Source organism: Harpia harpyja, chromosome 4 (genome assembly GCF_026419915.1).
Source record: "Harpia harpyja isolate bHarHar1 chromosome 4, bHarHar1 primary haplotype, whole genome shotgun sequence".
Lineage (NCBI taxonomy): Eukaryota > Metazoa > Chordata > Aves > Accipitriformes > Accipitridae > Harpia > Harpia harpyja.
The window spans coordinates 40,346,482-40,357,853 of NC_068943.1; the positions used below are offsets into that span (position 1 = coordinate 40,346,482).

An 11,372-nucleotide genomic window follows, 5' to 3' on the forward strand; every position below is an offset into this window, starting at 1 on the left:
CATAAACTTCATATTGGCCCTTCACAAAGGTCACATTCGTGCAACTTGAGCTTTTTCACTTAGTTCCTGCAGTTGGCCTGTGCCACGGTGTACCTAAGCCCTCTCCTCTGCCACAGCACAACGGGGCTCTTTGCTGATACCTCATCACCCGCCCCGCAGGCAGGAGGACCAACTGCCCGCCCGACATCTGCGCTGCCAGTTGGTTATACAAGAAGCAGCCCAAACTGCAAGCTCAGCTTGAAGATTCACGGGTTGAACAATGTGCAGGGCAAGAATTAGTCACCGGCGATTTTGTAACGACTTTCAAATTATGAATGCATTAGAGAAGATGATCATCTAGTCCAAGTCAGTGAATTGGTTTAGCTGTGCAGCACATTGCAACCATGCAGACCTGACAGCACAGCGTGACCACACATCTCCAGTTGTGGTTACCTGAAGACCATGCCACTACCCTCCCAAGGAGCAAGGCAACGAGCTACAAAAGCAAGAGACCCAAAATCACTACCACAGTGGAATTAAACCTTGGGAGTCCCCGGCTCCTCGCAACCCCCCATGAAGGCCATTTTCCAAAGCCGCTGGCAAGGACATCAGTCCTGCAATTGCCATGGGAAATGCTGAAGATGCACCCAGCAGGTTGGCAGGTCCACCTTGCCTACAGTATCTTCCCGGAGACCCCCATGTCTGTCAAGACCCCAGGGAGCAGCAATCAGGGCTGCAGTCCCTAAATCCAAGGGAGGTGCACACAGGACATCAAAATCACCGCCCGAAAGAGGAGAGGGGTTCTCCCAGCTGGGCACCCACAGCATGGCAGGGAAGAAGGAAGCTCCCATCCTTCAGCATCGCTCTGACAGGAGGAGAATAGTTAAACAAAGCAGCTTTAAGGTTTTTATCTGCTTTCTGGCCCCATCTCCACTGAGGGAGACCCTTGACAGCCAGCAAGGCAGCTACCAACCTGGTGATGCTGTGGTAGGTGCCCTGTGGCTGCATTAAGGGCAAAACACCCCAATAAATTGTCAGGACCGGGGCAGAAAGCAAATATAGGAAGAAGGAGACAAGCAGGACACGCTGGACAACAAACGAGAGCGTGGCGGGCCTTTAAGGCCCGTCTTTTCACCTGAGCATGCTAACAAGCCCCAAGGCACTGGGGGGAAAGGCACCATCCCAGTTTCCAAGCCCACCCCCAAAATGGTGTCCTACCCGTGCTGTAGTGCTCCAGGCCGGTGGGCACTTCTTGCGTGGCAGGCTCATCCCAGAGCGGGCAGCACGTCCTCGGCTGGCAGCAGGCGGACTGAAAGCCGCAGGTCACCCAGGGATCCTCACAGGGGCTGGCAGCACCTTGCTTCTGGGAGCAGGAGAAGGAGAAGCGTCAGGGGAGCGGGACCCTGAAATGGCTGCCCTGTTCAAGGCGGCAGTGTGCCTTCCCCCCCCTCAAATCAGGCACGAAGCGCTGGGCCGTCAGGGTTTGCTCAGAAGAAACAGTGTTATCCAAACTCACCTGGCTGAGGGGCGCAACGATGAGGCTGAAAAGGTATTTTTTTAAACAAACATGAGGAAAAAAAAATGAAGGCCCGCAGTGAGGCAGTGCTCAGCAAGATGGCGGCGAGGAGGGGCATCTCCTCAGGGCCAGCCGTGGGGAGGACACCTTCCTTGAGAGCGGGCTTGTTTCAGCCCTGCCAGCTGGAACCATTATTTTTTGACAGCAGGAGGCCCCACAGCCCCCCCAAAAACGTGGGGAGGTCGCAGCCCTGCCCCGGGTCACAGCCCTGGCACTATGGGGGAGCCCAGTCCCACACTAGTGGGAGCTGGGGCAAGCCATCAGATTTATGTTCATATGCCTCTTTATATTGATATTATTTCTGATTATTATATTTATATTTGCATTATTTGTATTTATATTAGTTATAGTTATGTGTCCATGGACATCTATATGTGTGTATACATACATCTGTGTATATATATATATATATGGTATGCACACATGAAGTATATACACAGATGTGTACTTATATAAACTTACATTTTGTTACACATATATTACATAATATACTGTATTTTACACTTACACATAATACATTATGTATGTATATACATGTATTGATTATACATGTGATATAGGCACGTATATACCCACACATATGTAATCTTGGTTATAACTGTCATTATACATTACACATGTTTGGTTTTATTGTATATAAAGTGATATTTATACTTTATAAAGAAAATATATGTATTATATATACAAGCATATATAGGTATATGGAAATAATCCCAGGATATAATTTTCATTTTATTTTATACATACCTATTTTATACATATGTGTATATATGTATATACCTTATACACATATTTGCCATATATACATATGTGTAGATACATATATACCATATAATATATATATGGTATATATATGTGTATATCTCTATATAAGAGGATAGCAACATATATATAAATAAATTCAGAATGTTTTCATTTTTTTAAATTTTTATTACTTCCCGCAGGGAAATAGTTTTGCTTCATTTCCAATCAATACTTAAAAGCCAAATGCATGCTTGGAACCATTTAAAGGAAAAATAGTGAGCTGTGTTAGAAATATTTCATGTGTCAGAGTGGTCTTTTCTTCCTAATTTGGTGAAAATTTTGCTTTTTAGCAAGTCGTCTGTGCAGCCTGGTGTCTCAGCTCAGAGTTACAGCTTTCATCTGACCTTGCCTAGGATCTTTAACACTGGCCAGAATTTCTTTGGGCATGTGTCTAGTAAAGTGATTTCTCTGAATAAGGGTTGAAGCATGGTCAAACCTGTCCCATAGCTGCTGGCAGCCAGCATGGGCATGCCCAGGATCACACTCTAACATATGTTATACATAACCACCCATCAGCTGCACAGACAGAAAGGTGCTGGCTTAGGAGAGGGAGCACCAAAGTTGTCCAAAAACTCCAGAAAACCAACCGAACATTTTCCAAAGCCTCATCTGCTTTGTGCTGATCCCACTACATTCATCCACGGCAGGTGAAGGTCAGCACGGGGAGCGGAGGCACCGGGACAATGGTTACCCTAACAATCCTCCTCCAAACACAAGTGCAGGAAATCCGATGCAGCGATCCTATTTCCAGTTGAAGTTTGCAAGCTTGAGAGGTTCAGATAAGCTCTGGGTAAACAGCATTTGGACGCTGCTCTGAAAACTGCGTGAAACCTTGGAACAATTTAGTGGTCAACACCAAGCCATGTCAGTGAATAGGCCAGCAAAGTTGCAGCAACCAAAGAGAAAACCCACTTCTAGGGACAGAAAAACAACCCAAATTCCTTTCTTACCATCACTCCAGGGTGAGCCAAAGGATAAGGGGCTGTGTTGCCGATGGTTGCGTCCATATAGTAACTCATCATCTCAGAGGTGCCTGCGGAAATGGAGATGGACATTAGATGCCCTGCTGCAAAAGGCATAAAAACTGATAGTATCTGCTAAACCTGTGCTTTCTCACAGCCATATAAAGCTAGGACCAGACTATCATCTTAATGAGTTTAAGCTGGAAAAGTTAAGAGGAAAAATATCTGTATTAATAGCAGATATTGTGATTAGATGTGTTGTATCAACACTGCAAACACACAGATCCATTAGTGTAAACTGATGAGAGCCTGACAATGGTGAATGAATTATCACCTGGAAGCTGATGGAGCTACTCTGAGGGAAGATGAGATCATATTTCCTTTGCTGTAGAATCAGTGGGAAGTTGTTGCCATTTTTTTTTCTTTTGAGAGAAAAAAAAAAAAAAAGGCCACTTTGTTGAGATCAACACCTTTCCTGTAAAAGTTTTGTCAAAAACAATCTCTTTCACAAAGAACTTTGCTGTTTTCAAGAGACATTCTTCTGTTTTCCCACATTAGCTTACGTTTCCGTTGCTAAAGCTCTCCCTTGCATTGCTGAGACTTATATTCCTGAGTAATTTGCAGTGCACTAAATAACGATCTCAGCCCGCAGGAGCACATCACAGTTTCACATGTCATTCCTAGCATGGGATGTACTCCTCTGAGCAAGTCCTTCTACCAGTGCTGTTCATTAGATGTGATTTTTAATCATCGATTAGCCCATTTGTGTAGCTGAGGTGAAGGAGCTGCAATCTGGCTCTGTTTTCAAGTATGTCGATGTTTCTCCCTCTCTCCTTTAAATGCGCAGCAGAAAATGCAGGGCCAATGCACTTTCCGTGTTTTGGGGAACATGACTTAAAGGTGCTGGGAGGAAAGAGTAAAGGGGGAGTAGCCTGGGCTCAGAACGGCTCACTCAGGCAGGATATGACTTGGAGCCAAGGGGAATGGCTATTTTCATCGTGCCAATACACAGTATAGCCTGCGAGACGGAAGAGCTGCCACTGCTTTAACCTCTCTGAGGACACAGAAGCTCCGGCTCCTCCGAAACGCCTCCCTTCTGATTTCTGCAGACCTCCTGTGCTACCGACTGTAACCGCTGCAGATGCAAACACTTGTCCGAATCATCTTCTAGACAGAGCCAGCGCAACCGCCTTACCTTCAGCCTCCACTTCTGCGCTGCATCCACGAATAACTCCCAGAGGCACTGGGACCCGCTCCCAGCCTTCCCCTCCACACCTTCCCCACTCACAGGGCCGGGGGGGGGGGGGGGCTTCGCTGTTGCTGGGGGCCAGCCAGCGGTTAGCAAACATCCAGGCAAAGGGCAGAGCCTGCTTCAGCTGTACCTCACTCACCACTTTAGCAAACAGGGACTCCGGATAGCGTCTCCCACTGCGCTCTGTGACTAATGGCCAAATGTGAAACACCTGCATGTGTATGTGTATTAAATTATTATCATCATTTCCTGCTTGTTATTACTAACTTTTGCTCTAACACCAGTATTTTTTTTTTTTAAACTTCTCTTTTTAATTCACCTACGCGGTAAAAGAACAACGAGCCTATTTCTCTTTGTGCTTAGAGCAACACAAAAACACGCATATTGCGAGTTACTGTGGCTGAGAAGCCTTAACTAATCTCGGCATCTGTGCACACCCTACCAGCCTGCTCTAACGAGGCGTTAAAACACGTTTGCTTAAATCTCGTTGCAGCTGGGTCAGTCTGCAGCTGGGTAAAACAAAGAAGGTGCATGGAGCCCATTTTTGCAACTCGGCTAATGAGGGGCAAGGTGCTCAGTCCTAGCCTGTCACACAGCCATCCCCTGATCCTAACCTTAAACAAGTGTAAACCATCTCACCTAAACATGAGCTGATCTCCCTCTTGCTCTAGAGTAAAGATTAATGCTGCCAAATGCTACCAAAGCAAGACGGACTCTGCAAAATGGAGACAGAGAAATGTCCAGGCTGATCCACCTATTTCAATGGCACACACGTGTCCGAGAGTACTCAGTTACACCGTTAAAATAGCAGTTAAAACAGCAGTCCCCATGAGCAGCTCTTTTTCCTGCTTTGCAGCTTGTGCAATAGGCAGTTGGGGTTGGGGTTTTTTTTTCCTTTGATCAAGACACCTAAGTCACACCAGTTCTCGAGAACTGTTTTCATGCCTTTCTGAATGTCGTTTGCATCTTTCTCAGGATGCCGTTGCCAGCTGAACCTTCTAGCAAAGTACCACACGTTGATGCTCGAAGCAGCATGTGCTTTGGTCACAGAAGAAGCACTAAACCCATCCTGACACCCAAGACAAGGCTTCATGCAATAAAGAATATCAATAAGATTGCCAGAGCTGTAAAGCAGTACCAGCAACCCCCTCCTGAGCCCTGGACTGGAAAAGGGGAATTATCATCTCTAGACAGCGGCTGAAATAGATTTATAGCAAGCACAGTTTGCTTTTCGGTTTCTCTTCCCCTGCAAGGTGTACTGTTAAAAAGCACAAGTCAGGGTGAGAAATACTGTGCAACCTCAGCAACCACCTGCACCCCCATCCCTGGCTGTTCAAGGCAAGTCCAGCTAAAATGCAAGTTAAACTCAGTCCCCCAACCTGATACAGATTTTGAGGGGGGGGGGGCGGGTTGTGGGTTAAACAACAGACACGCAGGATTGAGGCTGTGAAAGGGACCTGGAAGACAAGCCCTGCTTGAAAAAGGGCAGGTGAGCGGATTCTGTGCACAGAAGAATTGTGCTCTGGAAAAACAGGTATGCAAGGCGAGCAACGGGAGGCAAGATGACAGCAGAAAGGGAGCTCTGGTGTGCTTTGTCCAGGCTAATTTTAACAGAACTTCCACCACTTCCCATAGGAAACTACTTCACAGCCCAATACATCTCTCACTGTCAGCAAGTTTCCCTGATGTTTGAGCGATATTTTTCTTCTCTTTAGCTTCCTCTAATAAGAGCCTAAATAGTTCCTCTCCTCCCCTTGGATGCCATTAGATAGCTTTAATGACCGCTCAGGAGCTTGCAGCTGAGCTAAATTCAATGATAGTGCTCTTCGTGGCAGGTAACTTGGCCAATATTAAGGAAATCACTGCAGATTTACACCAAGATAATCAAGATCCACAGCTTGCTGAGAGCTGTTAATAAATAGAGGGGAATCAGAGCCATTTGGTAAAATCCTTAATGACTTAACAGCTTGACTTCAGTCTTATTGTTTGCTCTTATTATTCCTGTCTTATTGTGAAAACGTGTGGGAGAAACAGCATTTATTTTGGGACTTGATCAAGTACCAGCCAAAGCTATTAGACTCTTGGGTCATTTCTAAAGTAAATTAGAATTTTAATTTCATTTCAACATCCATCCCTCCTCTTTTACAAGAGGTTTTTTTAAAAACAAATTACCAAGCTTAGTTTAAAAAGGGAAAAGCTGATTGTCCTCATGATTAACACATGCACCCATGCAGAAGTTAGGAAGGAGTTAAAAATGTATATTAAAACAAAGCAAACTTTGCCTATTGGATACATGGAGACCCTTTATAATAGTCTCATATAGTGTTTTAGTATTATATTGTTTTAAGGATGGGGAAAGAGAAGCGGAGTGACACCACAGTGACTTCCCCGTGGCAGAGTCAAGACCAGCAGCTCCCACCTCTGTCTCCTAGTTTAGTGCTCTGTGCATGGGTCTCCCCTGTCTCTTGCAAAATCCTGCGGCTCGGATTGCTCCCCAGTTTCTGAGTTGTAGGACCACGCTCAGCTTCTGCCCATCCCATATCCCTCAACCCCAAGCTGGCAACCCAGTAAAGGTGTCGCTGAAGGGTGGCACAACTGGGACAGCTGCAAAACAGTACTCGGGTGCTTTTCTCCATCCCACTAAACCAACAAAATTCCCTCTCCATGGGGATAGATGAGGAGCCAGGAGGACAGGGCAGCATCAGCAACCCCATCAAAATATTTCTGACTTCAAGAACGTGAATGAAGACTTTAAAAATGAGAAGCAGCACCTTCAAGATGACCATCCTCCATGGGCTGCTGCGCTGGCAGCTCACTGACCCAAAGCTGCTTAGTGATAGCCATTTTATTTTTGCATCAAGTAATAATTTATCATCTTTGAGGGGGTGGGGAAAATAGCTCGTGGAAATGACATTCTTCTGCAAGGCTTTAACCCTTGAAATCCTGGCATTTTCCAGGCTGCCTGCCAATTCAGTTCTCAGGGGAAAGAGTGTTTGTTGATCTGTTGGCATGTTAAAAACCTCATTCAATTCATCAAACCCTGGCACCAGCTTAAAATAAAAGAAGCGTCCTTAATGCAGGGATATGAGCAATAGAAATGAGCATGCTTCTCCTGCTGCCTATTTACAAATCACGCTTTTTAACAGATTGGCCACCTCCTGTCTCCATTTCATACCGGGGATTCCACATTTGTTATGATTTTAAAACTTCGTAGCGTTCTCAAAGATAATACCTGATTTACTGAAGGGAAACCAGGCCGGGCAGTAAATAATGATGCTATGGTAAATAGAGCAATATAGCAATTGCCCTTCTGCACCCTCCGTAAATACTCCAAGAGATTAAATGACTTGGCTAAGGTCATACGGAGAAAGTGAGCATGAGAGGCCGAGTATCTGAGCCCCTGAGCCACTATCTTAACTACACAGCGGTGATTGCAGTCGGATTAGCGTTGCCGTAAGAAGGTTGTCCGCGCTGTTTCTGGGAATGATGCGGCTAGCAGGGGCAGGGGGGGCTGCCTGTCAGCACATCACTTTCTGCTTTAACATTGTGCTCTTTCTTTTCTCAGTAGCTGTCAGATCTGAAGGAGATACGATGGTATCTTAAGAGCCTTCCCATTTGGCAGGACAAGCTCTAGCTGGGATGGATGACAGCAGTTGTGAGATAGTGCTGGGACAGCTAAAGTTTGGACCAGTCTCATATACACACGCGCCCACGAGCCCTTGTTCTTTGTGCTTGGTAGTAAACTGCTTTCTGCTTTAGACTTCTCCTTTACCCTGCTCATTCGTCTATTACTCAGCTGCTATTTTATAATGAAGCTAAAATAATGCCACCGTCAACAGCACCGCCAAATCTATAGCGAGCTGACAGCGCAGGTCATGGCAAGGAGAGGGGTTTAGGTGGGATACTAAACCAGGGAGGCTGTTGCCATTAAATCACGCTGCTCTCTCTTGGATCATAGCAGCTACTTGCAATTGCAGGAAGATGTGAATGGGTGGTGGTGGGGTAATTAGGTCATCTGTTATTTCACTCACAAATTTCCCTCCGTGAAATAATAGACTTACAGCACAACATCAGGGGCCAGATCGTCAGCCGGGGCAAAGCAAAAGGGGAAAGAACCGGATGAGTTTCCCACAGTTCAGCAAGGGATCCCCTGCACCAGGGAAGGATCTGGCCCTGTGAGGAGCACATGGTCGCCATCTCAGAGAGCCCAGTCTGCCCCGTGGTAAAGGGGTCTTGGTCAGGGATTGACAGCCCAGCTGTAAGGCTGCGTTTTGCTCTAGACTCCCGCAGCAGGACGCTTGAGACCAGCCTGCCCAGGTCTGACAGTGCTTTGAAAATCCCACAAAGCACCTCTTTTCATTAGGTATCCAAATCGCTTTAAAAAATGACGTTACCTTTCGTTCCTCTGTGCCTCAACTTGCCAGATGTATAATGAGGAAAATAGCACTGGGGTGTTTTCTAGTTTGGAGGGGCACAAGGTACCCCGAAGCTCAGCAGTGAAGCTGAGGACAGGGGACACACACTCACACACCCCGGTGCTGGGTGCACAAAATGCACGGCATGCTTCTGCACAAACCCCAGCCACCGGGTGAGTGGTGCCATTCCCTGCTGCCCAAGGCGAAAATGCCTGGGTAGCCCAAAAAATCTGGCTTGCCAGAAAATTGTGTACACGACAGGCAGGGGAAAGCTTAAAAAACCAGCCAAATTAGAGGCAGCATGAATAGCCTGTAAGCAGGAAACCACTCTGGACCCAGCCCACAGCCCCCAAAGGTGTCAGTTGACAGCACAGGATGGGAAGTTGATGGTAACTGTAATACCAAAGGAGTGGCCACATGCAAAGCAATGATTTAGAGACTAATGGGAAGGGGGAAGGCCTTGCCTGTGCTCCTCAGGGACTCACAATTCCCACTGGCTCTTTTCGGCTGGGTGAGGGGTGCAGGATTGCGCCCTTCCCAAGGAATGGCAGCGGCGCGGCAGCACGTCCCTGCGGTTGTCACACTCAGGGCTCCAATTCCTCCCAAAAGCAAATGCTGGCACCTGTGGCACTTTCTGCCCTTTGGGGGATGGCATCGCTATTGGAAACAAGGGGAGGTGCAGCAGCAACCCCCTTACAAGCATCCCTCCGAAGACGGGAATCAGCCCCGTTGTGAGGGGGTCCACTCCTTGTCTGTCTGTCTGTGCTCAGGGCTGGAGGGAGCTGAGTGAGCATCCGACCCCAGGCACTTTGCTTCTCCCCCTGCCTCGCAACAAAAAAACCAAACCTCCATCCAAACCAAAATGCAACTCAAAATAGAAAAAGAACTGCAAATTTAATCCACTGTAATAATGCCAAGGTGCAGTCTTCTGCCTAGAAGAGGAAAATAATAATGTTCTCCTAAACATACATATAAAATTTATATACTCTATATAAAAAATAAAGGGGGGGGATTTTTAAAGGGAAGCATCAGCTCAGACATTTATATAAGATTCTGCAGTACTGTTAGCAAACACATGAATCAGTTACTGGGTGAAACTGGAAATGGAGAGAGTAAAAGTAAATCACTGGCAAAACAAATCTTAGATGTCCTGAAAATGAACACAGGTACCTACAACCCACAAAAGAGTTTAAACAGACTCTCTCCCCACCGCCACTTACTACTTAGCTGAAAGACCAGGGGAAAAGCTTATGTCTTCCACGGCTTCCCACACTTGTCTCCGATCTCTTTCCAACTACCTGGTGCTATCCTCTGCGCTGGAGCTGGAGAGGATGGAAATATAGTGTTTGCAGCAGGGCCGCCTATTCAAAGGGAGGGGGAGTGGTCAGTCCTGCATCCAGGGCGGTGGGAAAGGAGAGCTCCACACCGCTCATGCTCCAGCGGCTACTGCTAGCCAGGAAAAAGTCACCTCTGGCAGATGTCACGCCGATGGGAAAAAAAAAAAAAGTGATGTTGGTTGAGGCGGTCATGGGGGGCAGCCTCCTGCTAGCCCCCCCCCCCCCCCAGTGCAGGGTACTAGGCTGTGGTGGTGGTGGTGGCCTTTGGGTCCACGCTGCTCCTGCGTCCTGTAAAGCGAGCCGAGGGCTTCAGCGGGTTTTGCAAGTGTTACTCGGGCCCCCCAAAGTCCCTGTGAAGTGGAGCTTATTCTTGCTCAGCAACTAAAAAAAAAAGGCACGCAGAGCACGACAAGGGTGAGGTTTATCCAGCCCTGATCCCCGAACTTCAGCTTAGCTCCTGCCTCTGCCTGGAGGTGCCTAATGGCAGAAACTGCTGTTTCCTCCTAAAAAGTCCCCTGGGCACTTCTGCCTTTCCTGCTCCCGTGCATATCCCAAGGCACCGCCGGCTTTCTGGTGCCTGCCTTACCCCCAAGGCTGGGCAGGATCCAGCCATCAGGCTGCTGTGGACACAGCCTGGTAGCCTGCCCCAAAACCCCTTATCACACGCCTCTGGTACCAGGCGTGCCAAAAAAAAAAAAGCCATGGTAGCTGCTGCTTGCTTTTAAAAGCATAAAGGCTGAAGCAATCTCCCCTTATATAAGGCACCAGAGAGGGGAGATGCTGGGGCAGCACTGGGAGCCACTGGTTCAGCTCCCTCCTCTGATAGAGGTACCTGGTCCCAACCTGCATCACCCCAAAGACTGCTTTTAACACAGATGCTAAAGGAGGCCAGGGGCTCTCTGGAGAGAAGGCTGCTGGGACCTGAAGGGCAGGCGAGCACTTTCCCGGCTGGGCAGGAAAAGGGAGAGGGACAGAAACACAGGTTGCAGCGGGCTCACTTCAGAAAAAAACCAGTGTAAATTACCTGCTCCGCTCTGGGATTGCAGG

The 11,372-nt window shown here is 47.4% G+C and overlaps 1 long non-coding RNA gene across 1 annotated transcript; it reads right to left on the reverse strand.

Moving 5' to 3' along the window:
• Positions 1-1,203: 1,203 nt before the first annotated feature.
• Positions 1,204-10,445, reverse strand: LOC128141526 (uncharacterized). Its single transcript, XR_008235083.1, has 3 exons — positions 10,209-10,445; positions 3,310-3,392; positions 1,204-1,342 (listed from the first exon to the last, which is right to left on the reverse strand). It is a non-coding gene; the product is annotated as an uncharacterized LOC128141526 (long non-coding RNA).
• Between the last annotated feature and the right edge of the window lie 927 nt (positions 10,446-11,372).